The following is an 11,377-nucleotide window of genomic DNA, read 5'->3' on the forward strand; positions in this document are numbered from 1 at the left end:
CTACAACTTATTCTTCCCTTCATGCTGTTTCACTCTCAGGATATTAAGCAAACCTTAATGCTGGTCCCTCATATTTTTTATTCCAAGAAAGTAAGTCCCCAACAAGGATATTATTAGTTCACTTGCTGTATTTACTGCAGAATACTCAAGAACCTCACACCAGGACAGTCTGGACTATTTTCTATCCAGATCTCACTCTGTCAAGAGAGAAAGTCATCTGCATGCAGTCCAAAAAAGCTTCTTTCTGAACACCTCTAATTAGAATAACATTCAGGATAAACAATTCAGGCATTATTCACAAAATCTTTGGAGACTTAAGCTCACATCCTAGTGCTTAAAACAACAAAGTTTTGGAAACCAACCCAACTGAGAATAGGCTTCAGCTGTTCACATTCCACAACCAGACAAAAAAAAGTCACTGCAGACACATCCATCGCTCACAGCACGCTTGTTCTCAGCGTGGGAACCATTGCCCAGCTGCTCTGACAGCCCAGCTGCCCAGCCATGTTTAAACACGGCTTTGAAGCACACCTCCCAGAACTCACCACACAACCTCCTCCAGCCTGACAAGTCAAAAACAGGATGAGTTCTGCCCTCCTTCTGGGAATCCAAAGACTTCCAGAGGAGTCAGCTATCGCAAGTTTCAGCACAGCTTGCTTTAAGCATCTCTAACACTCCAGTAGACCCACCCACTCTTTGCAAAATACTCTGCAATTACACGTGTAACCAGGGTTTGATGACCAAAACTACTGTACAAATATTTGGCCTCTGGAACTATTAATATAACAAGAAAGAAAAAAAGGTGCTCAACAAGATCACGTGAGTGTTCCTTTCCATGACTCCTTCTAAAGGTGGAGGAAGTAGCAGCAGCAATATCTAACAGAACCGAAATTTTAAGGAATCAATAACTGAATCTTTACTTGGAGCAGACATCTTAAACCTGCAGAACACCCCACAGTTCAGGGTTTATCCCCACGACATTCAAGTAGCTGGAGAGCTGGGCATGCCGGGCGTTTTCCACAGCTGAACAGAAATTTATTACCAGGGAGACAGCTAAAATGCTACCACAATGAAACTCTTCCAATTGATGCATATTTTAACCTGTCAGCATTAAGTACACTTAATGCTTCTTCCTAGATCAACTGGTACATCGTCGTCACACTGTGATCCTCTGATTTCCCCTTCACTCACCAATCTCAAGCTTTTATATTCTAACCAAAAAATTCAATCAACTTCCAGCACGTTATCAGCCATTCACAACTATTTCAGAGTTGATTAGATTGAATTTAGGCAGCGTTTCATAAATTCACCTTTGCTGCTTGGCTGTTAACACATCTGGTGATTTGTAAAGCTTCACTTTACGGATTTCTCACAATTTCAGACCCTGTGCAGTAATTTACAGGATCACATGCTACAAGTTGGCATATACCAATATATAAGGCCAGGATGGATGTGGCTCTGGGCAGCCTGGTCTGGTGGCTGGCGACCCTGCACTATGTGCAGGGGGGTTGAAACTGGATGATCAGTGTGGTCCTTTTCAACCCAGGCCATTCTATGATCCTATATTGTTTGCTTTTAAAAAACATTTAGCTCCTTCCTACAAGCAATGTCAAAGCACACTCTGATAAATTAGGACTCTGTGTCTAATTTCTCAGTTACTCATGTAGCTTATGGAACTGATGTTGGTTTGTGTGAAATACTTCACTAGGATAAAAGAACTTACTGCACTTAATTGAATGTTCAATTACAGGTTTTTTGTGGATAACAAAAGAGTTTACAATGCTTTCCCAGCATAACACGCTCTCTACTCTGCAATGGCTCTACAAACCCCAACACATTCAAGAAAAAACAACTTATATAAGCCGGCTCACTGAATGGAGAAATGCAGATGCTGCTATCTCAGGTGATTTCTCCATGTAATCAGAAGTTAACAACTATTTCAAACGTTTCAAGACAACTATTACAACAAATCACCCAAGCCCTGCACAACACTTGTGACACTGCTAGGACTTACAAGCTGACTACGACTGACAGACAGATGAACACTCACATGTTGCACATACCATCACAGGCAGCAGTAAATCACATAACTTGCTCCTTTCCCACCTTTGTGTATTTATTTGTGCTAAATCAGACATCAGTATTTTAAATTTTATTGAGACAGTGCTGTCTCAATATTATCCTCATGATAATCCTCAAATTTTCATGGTTTTTTTTTCCTTTATCACAATTGCCAAAGTGTTGCACAGAGGGCCACAAAACAGACACCTCCTGGGGTTAATCAGACTTCACCACAACATGTGCTTTCTTCAATATAATGCAAGTAAAAGGTAAGAAACTTGAACGTTTTAAGTAAGTTTCCTGTACCTTTAGGAGATCCAGACAGTGGAGATTTGGATTTAGTTGTGAATAGGGTACTTATGATGGAGAATCCCTAGAAGGAAAAAGAGAGAGTTAACATTTTGCTTCAGAAAAGTATATCCTCTAAGAAACACGGATGGATTTGGGCTCATGTATGCTGAAGAAGAGGGGCTGACAAGCTGGAGCTGACAACAGCAGTCCACGAGCACAGCACAGTTCTTGGAGTGGAAAAGAATAATCTTTCTCCACACGTAAAGTGACAGAACAAGATGTGGCAGGCTTCAAAATGCATGGAATAGAGCTTTCTAATAGTAAGGACTGCAATGCACCACACCACTGTGGGTGATGGAGACGACCTGTTGGCAAAATTTAAGTAATTGATAATCACACAGTTGGAATGAGGCCTCAGAGCTGCAGCTGCAGACAAATGCAACACCTTGCTGTTGCCCTGTGTCCCAGGGACCACACAGCCCAGCTCTACCAAAACCAGTCCTTCCCATCACTGAAGGGCAGCACCTGGAGCTCAAAGATCAGGTTTGGAAAAAGGGGATCTCGCAGACATCTAGCACAGATGTCCTCCAAGCACTGAGTGGCCCGCTGAAAACACAACAGAGACCAAGTTCTCAAAGAAATACATTTTATTCATTGTCAGTAGCAGAATATGGGAAGGTGCTCTGTTCTCTAGGACATGCACATCTAGAGAGCCACATAACCACATGCCATTTAGCTGCCTATCACAGCTTGCAGGCATGTCTCATTAAACCCTTTTGTGCACCCATTCATGAACTGCCAGCAGCAGAAAAGGGCTTTTTAGATACAAGAGCAGAGGAGAATGAGAAACAGACACCAGACAAAGCCAACAGGATACAAACTACAGGTTGAGATGAGCAGCTAAAGATTGTGTCATAGACAATATTCTAGGAGTTTTACTACAGAAAACAAGAATCTAAACTAAAAAATTCTTTCTGAAACAGGATTCTTCACAACACAAGGCACCTCAACAGCTGCTGCCCCTTCAGTTGCATAGCAAAGGTGACTAATTTTCCCCATTAGTGACAAATTGTTCACAAAGCAGGACGGTTGCCTGCATTGCAACATTTGCATGCATTCGACAGGGACCAAAAAAAGCCCAAGCCCAACCTCTACCAAAGGATGCAAGTACCCAAGGTGGGACCAAACAGAACCAGAACAACCCGTGGGACACACAGCACTCACTGACTGTCCTCTCTGTCACTGCTCTCTCACTGGGGCAGCCAGCCCAGCGCACACCTACAGTCACCTACAGCATGCAGGCAGGGCAGAGCAGCCGCCGGTGCAGCCACGCTCCCTCCTGTTGCTGCTGAGGAAGAGAGCTGTGCACCCATCGCAGCCGGGCAAAACACCCTTCAGAAAAGCTCCATCCTTTTCTAAAGGAACTCTAAATAACTCGGATGTGGTGGCAGAGCCTCCTTCTTTTATTGCATATTCATTTGGGAGCACCAAAAACACGTCTCCACAAATTCCATCAGGTTTACTGAGACGGTTCATTTCCTAACACAGATTTGAAAAATGCACATCAGTAGCTCTGTGTATATATAGCACAAAATCCTAAAGCACTTGGCTTCTGCAACAGCACTAACAACAATACCTGACTATTCACAACTGAACTGTAAATAAATACACTCCACCAATAAAGATAAACAACACTTCAAACTTTATAGACCTGAGGCTATTTACACAGCATGTAAAGCACAGCTGAGCAGTGCCTTCTTCTTCAACAAATCTTCTTCTATAGCATCTGGGCAGGACAAGATGCATCTCAAAACCAGCTCTCAGCAAAGGAAAAGGTGCTGTTATTTCTAAAAACAGGTAAGAGAAATCTCCAAGGAGAGAAAACTGTGTTAGACAGAACACCTCGGAAGCAATGGCACGGGTCATTAATTAGAGAAAGTTGATGAAAGACTAACATTTGAAAGTAAAATCTGAAGGAATAGAGGGAGCTAACAGATGTGCACATAAACCTTACAGCTCCAAATACAATGCAAGAGAATAAACCAGAAAGTGACGAGGCGATCACCAACGAAGATGAACGCTCACTCGGATGGCTGCTTCCAGCTGCGTGCTGCTGTCAAGAGGTGCTGCACAGAACTTGGTTGCTGCACCCAGAAGTACAACAGGCCATAAAGCCACAGATACCAATTTCAGCTCACACGGTAACCAACATACAGATCTGCTCTATGGTTCCAGCCACATCTCCAAGAACTCTCAAGAATAAGGAACCCCAACATGGATTCTGGACAACATAGTGTTAAAAATTTTTTAAAAGCTTTGCATGCCCTCAGAACAAATCACTGCTTTTTGGTGAGCCATGGAATACAAAGCACAGATTTCTATTTTGCTCTGACTCTGCACAGTTATGGTTATCACACCCCAAATTAATTTCAACCTATGAATACTTTTAATTTTGCCACCAACTACCTCAGATGTTGCCTGACAGCAAAATCATGACTGATGATACATGTTAGGAAAAATTGCAAAGAATTACTTAAAGTAATCACAAAGAATTGTTATCTCGCTTGGTCTGGTGGTTGGCAACCCCTGCAAATAGCAGGGGGTTGAAACTAACTGAACATCGTGGTCCTTTTCAACCCAGGCCATTCTATGATTCTAGGATATACACTTCAGAGCAGTTCTGAAATGAAATTCTGAGCCAATATCAGAAAATGATACGTGCAGAAAAAACTGGACCCACTTACTCCCAAAACTTTCCTCAGGATGCGATGCTCGCCTGGCTAAGTTACGACAGCTATCACCTCCAGAGCAGTCTGAACACACAGATTTGTTGCTTAATATCAGGATATCTCATCATAAGATGATAAATGGACAAATCAGGGAATGCTTTGCTTCATCACAGCCACGGCTGTATTATTAAAACTCACTTTGAAAAGATTTATAAAAAACAATGATCTGTCAGCACGGACAGAGAAACCGTGCAGCACAGTTGTACATCATTGGTAGAATTTCAGAACTTCCTTAAATATGCCATTCTAAAAGCAGGCAAGGGCCTTCTATGCAGGTGTCTCATTTCACTGCTATTGATACACCTCGCTGCCTATCAATTCCCTATGACGTTCCTCCCAGGTTTCCCTCTAACCTGGTAGAAAAAGGACAGAAAATCCCCAACCCACGGATCAATAGGAACGACTGTCACCGCTCCCAGCACAGCACCACCCCGCAGAGAACACAAACGGACCCGAGCCGTGTAGCTGGGAGCAGACAGCAGCAAGGATGCGACAGGAACTTGTTGCTGCCACAGCCCCTGAGAAACTCCGTGATGCGAGCGAGAAACGGGGAAAGAGCTCTGCTGCGGCGAGAGGACGGCACGGGGCCGGGAAGCAGCGCTGCCCGCCGCAGCCTCGGGTTGCGCGCCGCGACGTGCGCGGGGAGAAAACCGCGGGCCGCCGCGCCGTCCTTACAGTCAGCGGAGGGGCCGGGCGGCAACCCGACAGCCGCAGCCGCCGTCCAGCTCCGGGCAGCGGGCGCGCCGAGAGCCCCCGGCTCACACGGCCCCGCTCCAAGGGCGGCCGCCATCGCTCCCACCGCGCCGAAGCGGGACGGGGGCGCGCCGAGGTCAGCCTCCGTTCCGTCCGCCGTCACCTCCCGGTGGGCGCCGCCGGCTCCATCCCGGCGTTAGGGGCGGCCGGGGGCCGGAGCCGCTCCCGGCAGGGACCCGGCTAGGCTCGGAGGGGCGGCCCCGCGGCGCGCCCCCGCCACCCGCCCGCTCCCCCCGCGGCAGGGCCGCCCCTCCGAGCGGCCGGGCAGGGCCGAGAGCGGGGCGGGGGGAGCGGAGCCGGGCCCCTCCCCGGGGCCTCGCTAGGCCCCACCGCCACCCCCCGCCCCGCTACCGGGGGAGCCCGGGCCGCCTCCCCCTCACCTGGCTGCCTGGGCTGCGGCTCCCGGGCCGGCTGCGGGGGCGGGCCAGCGGGCGGCTCAGTCCATGGGCCGGGTCCCGAGGGGGCCGGGGGGCGACCGCGGCGGCGGAGGGAGGCGGCGGGCACAGGGCAAACACTAAAGAGAATGAGCGGGGCCAGCTCCGGCCGGGGAGGAAGTGACGCCACCGCGGCGGGAGGCGGGGGAGGCGGGCAGCCAATCGGAAGCGCTCGAGCCTCCTCGGGAAACGCCCCGCTCCGCGCTTTCGGCCAACGGGAGCGAGGGCCGGCGGGAGCACCGCCTCCTTCGCGGCGACTACAAGTCCCGGCGTGCCTCGCACCGCCGCTGCGGGCCGGCTCCGCGCAGTCTGAGTACGGCTCGGACTACAGCTCCCGGCGTGCGCCGCGCGCGCCACGCTCTCTGTGCCCGGCCGGGATGCAGGCGCCCGGGGGAAGCTGCGGGCTGGGCGCCGCCTCTCCCGCTTTTCCTGGGGCTCGGTGCTTTCCGTGCCCGCGTCCTTGTGTTTCGAGGGCCGGGAGCCCCGACCGCGGTAAAATGCGTCCCCGGGGTCCGGCCCGCGGCTCGGCTGCGAGCGGCCACATCCGGGGGGGCGGCGGCCGAGGCATCGAGAGAGCTGCGGGAGCTCCGCTCGCCGTTGCGCTGTCTGGGCTGCGGCAGCGCAGAGCCGCTTAAAGCGGTGCTTTGCGGGCGCGAACGGTGCGAGGCGCGGCGCGCTCCGTTCCGTTCCGTTGGGTGAGGAGAGGCGCGGCTGAGTGCCGGCCGAGCGGCGCCGCTGTAAGCCGGGAGTTAATAGGAAACGTCAGCCGACGGAGCTGCGAGCGCTGCGAGCTCGCTCTGCCTGCCCGCCCCCCTCCTCGCTGAGCCGCTGGCAGCCGTGCCTTCAGCCCTGCAGCCCCGAGCTAACGGGCTCGGTTACTCGCCGCTCCCGGCATCGCAGCCCGGAGCGAGGCCCCGCACGGCAGCCGAGGCGGAACCGAGCTGTGAATGTACCGATTCTACGCTAAGAAAGCAAAAATTCCAACTTGCTGCCACTGAGATCTGCGCTTTCAGATGTATCATGGCGCTTTGAAGTCCCGATAACGTCACTGCGGATCGCAGAGCTCTCCAAAGCAGAGTGAGAACAGCAGCGCCTGCCGCTGTCTGAGCGCTCGGGCTGCGAGGCGGTGGAGGCTCTTCCTCCTCACTGCGGCACCCCAAGTGCTGCTCAGGTTCTGGTGCGTGCTGTTCTTGGGCGTAAATATTCTAAAGGCAACGCTTTCCTTGCCTGCGTGATTTCCTAAGCGATACAATCGCTTTTCATAACCAATCCACACGAGCAAACTCGCAGAGCGAAGCAGTCTCACTCGTGTGACGTCAGGCCTATTTGTGAGGAAAAGATGTGAGAACTTGTTGCTTTAGAAACATTTTATCTTTCTTAATAATGAAAAATACATTTTAACTTACAGGGTTGCAGTTATACCCCGTGGCATCATTAAATTGCATGCCAGTAATTTATGCCATTTTCACAAAAATAAGAGTGCCATTCAGCCCACAGCATTCACTGACCTAATACATGGAACTTAATTCTACTGTAAGTGCAAAAGCCTTCATGTCCAGTGACGAGAATCACAGCCACACCATTCCAGCAGAAACAAAGGAGAAATAAAAAACATATCTAAAGCTCCATGTCCACGGCTGTATTTAATACTGGTATGGATTCCAAAGATACCATAAAGGAGATACGTGAGACATATCAAATCCATCGACAACGTAGCATTGAAAAAACATTCTGTGGTATACAAGCATATAGACGTATATCCCATATCACGTTGAAACACCTCTTTGTATGTTCTTGTGGTCTGTTGCACCACAGTCTGTGCTGTTAGATCCTATTCCAGCAACAGTTAAACTTCAAGAAGGAAGTGAAATTCCAGTGTTGTGTAATTGTTACTGTAAAGGCTGAATGTTATCTATAACAGAAACAGCTTTTTGTGCAGATTTTTGGAGCAAGTTAGGGGAAGAGAGAGAAATACGAAGGTATCTTCTCTGCTGCATTGGGTTTTGCTACAAGTTCAGTTTTATTTTTCTTTTTTCCTCCTGGCAAATGGTGGAGGTTCTGTGTGAGTGTAAGGTCTGCACTTGGTTGAGACAGAAAGCATCTGCAGCCACGTTATAAAGTTGAATACAGTTTTAATCAAATGCACGTGTAGTCTGAGGACTGCTTGGCACAGCACCTCCAATATCCACTGTTTGTCCTTCTATTTGAAGGGTATTTACCCCTCTAATACTGCATTATTATTATTACTTACTGAAAAATGTTACTCTTAATGTCCACTCTTACTGCAACAGCTGGAACAAAACAGGACAGAGGCCCATTTCCAGCTAACAAGTGTGAGATAGTTGAAACTTTCATTTCTTCTATGAAAGACGCAATGCTATGATTTCAGTGTTTTCAGATGAAATCTGATATTAATGTATTTTGTTACTTATTTCACAATATCCCTTATATCAGGCACAAAAAAAGGAGCATGAATTTCTCTTCACAGCTTTTGGAAATTAAAACTCAGGAAAGCTGAATACACCAACGAGCTGTGCTAAACCCCTTTCATTCTGCTTTTCTGACTCATTTGTAACCAAATATTTTTCTTCAGTTCCTGGTAATTACTTCACAGTAATAATGTGTTTACTTCTAACCGCATCTTGAATACAAAACATTTAGTCCAATATAAGCTTTGACCTCGTGTGAATTCAAAGATCATTACTCGGAGAGAAAAGTTTTAGGCCCATCTCTAGGCACTTTGAACTATCTACCAGCATCACTGAGTTTGTCACATACTGGCTGGTAGCTCCTGGGAACACCTCAGCACGGGAAGCATTAGGTCATGGCCTGAGCCAGCATACGAGCACCTGGAGAAGGGCAGTGGCCAGCCCTGAGAGCCCAGGTGGAAGCAACTCACCTCCATGACCTGGGCATCCCTAACCTCATTTCAGGGCTGGCAGCAAGGGAAACATCCCTACTCAGAAATCGCCTCCTTTAGAGTGTTTGATGAGCCCCGCTCCTCAGTGCTGGGTGAGCAATTCCTTCATTACCTGACTGTGACCTTTACCTTTCGTGGGTGATTTGAAACTGGGTTGAACCAATTGTATCTGCTATTGCCTATCCTTATAACCACATCATGTCTCCTCTAAGTTACAGTAAGGCAGTAATTTGTTCACTTAAATAAGTAGGGGTAGGAATGCAAGGGAAAATAAAGCATTTATTGTTTCACTTTTTTCCTCTCAGCTTTTTTTTTTTTTTTGGTTGATGGATCAGCAAAACACATCATGATATTTTTTTAATAACTATTTTAAGGCAGTAATCATGTATGACGTCGGGAGCTTTGGGACATGAAAACCAACAATCTACTTTGGAGCAGTGTGTAGCCATATCCCAAGGGGAAGACAGCACTGGGCATGGGGTGAACCACCTCCACTGCTTACAGCACGGTGCCCAAACCTCCACACTGCTACAGCCAGACTTCGTTACCAAGCTGCAGGTTTCTGCTGTACTGCAGGGAACACACCTTTGATTCTTCCAAAGTTTTGTCGAACTGCTTTTAGGTGCCTTTACCAGCATCTCAGCTGCACTTGTGACTGCATGAGGCGTGCAGTCTCAGGACAAAGGGAAAATCGCTTGTCTTCTATGGGAACGAGTGAACCTGGGGGGAAGGCAAAGAATGTGAACAGATTGCTGTGAGCAGCTCTGAAATCTCACCAAGTGCCCTCTGGTTATTTTGTTCGTGTGAAATACTGCTCTGACAGCTCGAGTCTGACCTATCCTTGACAGCAGTAGAGGAAGGCTGTTCTCATTGAAAGGCCACGAACAAGTGCAGAAGTACATTCAGCAATCAAAGTACAGCTGGGTGGAAGGTACCTTCAAATAAGCTGCTGAAAGCCTAAAGAAAACAGACTTTTCTGAAAGCAGAAGTCAGCTGAGAAAGAGTCAGCTGAGTGTGAGAAAGAACGTGCTCTGGCCTCATCAGGTAATTCTTAGAGTGAATGCTCTGGCTCACTGGATGACTTTTACTTCAGCACACATTTAAATGAAGAAAAAAAGAAACATAACTTTGTAGCAGTAGGTGCTGCTGCCACTGCAGGAATGCTGGAATCATTTTGGTCCATTCAGAACCAATGAAAAAGAACATCTAGTGGTCTTGAGGGTTGTGGGGTTTTTGTTGTTTTGAAGAATAAGGTGTTCAGTTGTTTTCTTCTGTAGCAGAAGACACAGTATTTAGAAGCTGAGAACTGCAAATCAGTAGGAACCAAATAATCTAGGACAGTAGATTAGTTCCATGGTGTCAAGGGATGCAAAACAGATGTCCTTTTATCAATTTTGTATTCAAAAAGAAGTAATCATCTTTCCCTTGAATACATATACTACCACTATCAGTTACAAGGGAGAACTGGTGACACAGTTCCAGGATGTGCAGTTTTGTCTGAAATCAAAGCAGATGCTTACAGGTCCTCAGAAGATCCACTGACAGCAGGTGTTCCCAGTCTGAGCTTTCTGAAGGAACTGATATTTGTCCAGCAGTGTAATAAAGAACACACTGAAGGGCGGCTGAGAGAAGTTCATCAGTCTTCTGAAAACTGTTATTGCCTTGCTTGTCAGTTTCCATTAAAATCAACAGATAAATCTGTGTGGAACATTGTGTTGCCTCCTAAATCTTAAGGATAGGAGATGTCAGAAGTAGCAATAAGGCTTCCACCTGAATAAAGGTGAGGGTGCTGCTATCAACATTTCCTTGTATGCTGAAGAAGAGATGATCTTTGTGCCTGCACTACACTAGAAAATGTCATTTCCCTGAAAGGCTAAGCGTTGTAAATAAACACTCATACGCCTTCTGCAATCTGCAGAATACATCAGGACTAAATAACAGAACATTAACAGTGCCATGGCCACATAGTCTAAGATAGTCAACTCTGAATCTTCTGAAGGACAGTTATGCCACTAGTGTTTGTTGATCTGAAGTCACTTAATCACACAAGATGTCTGTCCAACATGAAAAAGCCACACCTTGCTGGAAATGCAATACCATGAATGTGAAGATAGAGTTTTTCCCTGGCT

At 47.5% G+C, this 11,377-nt stretch overlaps 1 protein-coding gene and 1 long non-coding RNA gene across 9 annotated transcripts in view; one reads left to right on the plus strand and one right to left on the minus strand.

The window, feature by feature from the left end:
- LOC122167608 overlaps positions 1 to 1,993 on the plus strand; it is a 30,523-nt gene extending 28,530 nt beyond the window's left edge. The window contains exon 5 of the long non-coding RNA XR_006171058.1: positions 1,751 to 1,993. This is a non-coding gene — a long non-coding RNA (uncharacterized LOC122167608). The remainder of the gene's footprint in view (positions 1 to 1,750) is intronic.
- Positions 1 to 6,327, minus strand: part of STAU1 (staufen double-stranded RNA binding protein 1) — a 33,387-nt gene extending 27,060 nt beyond the window's left edge. For all 8 annotated transcript variants that reach the window (XR_006171056.1, XM_042832306.1, XM_042832305.1 and 5 more), the window contains exons 1-2: positions 6,275 to 6,327; positions 2,368 to 2,434 (exon numbers count right to left, since the gene is read on the minus strand). The gene's annotated coding sequence lies outside the window, so the exon portion shown is untranslated. The remainder of the gene's footprint in view (positions 1 to 2,367; positions 2,435 to 6,274) is intronic.
- Positions 6,328 to 11,377: the final 5,050 nt, after the last annotated feature.

This window comes from Centrocercus urophasianus, unplaced genomic scaffold (assembly GCF_019232065.1).
Source record: "Centrocercus urophasianus isolate 14NV4802_14NV808 unplaced genomic scaffold, USGS_Curo_1.0 seq_38, whole genome shotgun sequence".
NCBI classification, from domain to species: Eukaryota; Metazoa; Chordata; class Aves; order Galliformes; family Phasianidae; genus Centrocercus; species Centrocercus urophasianus.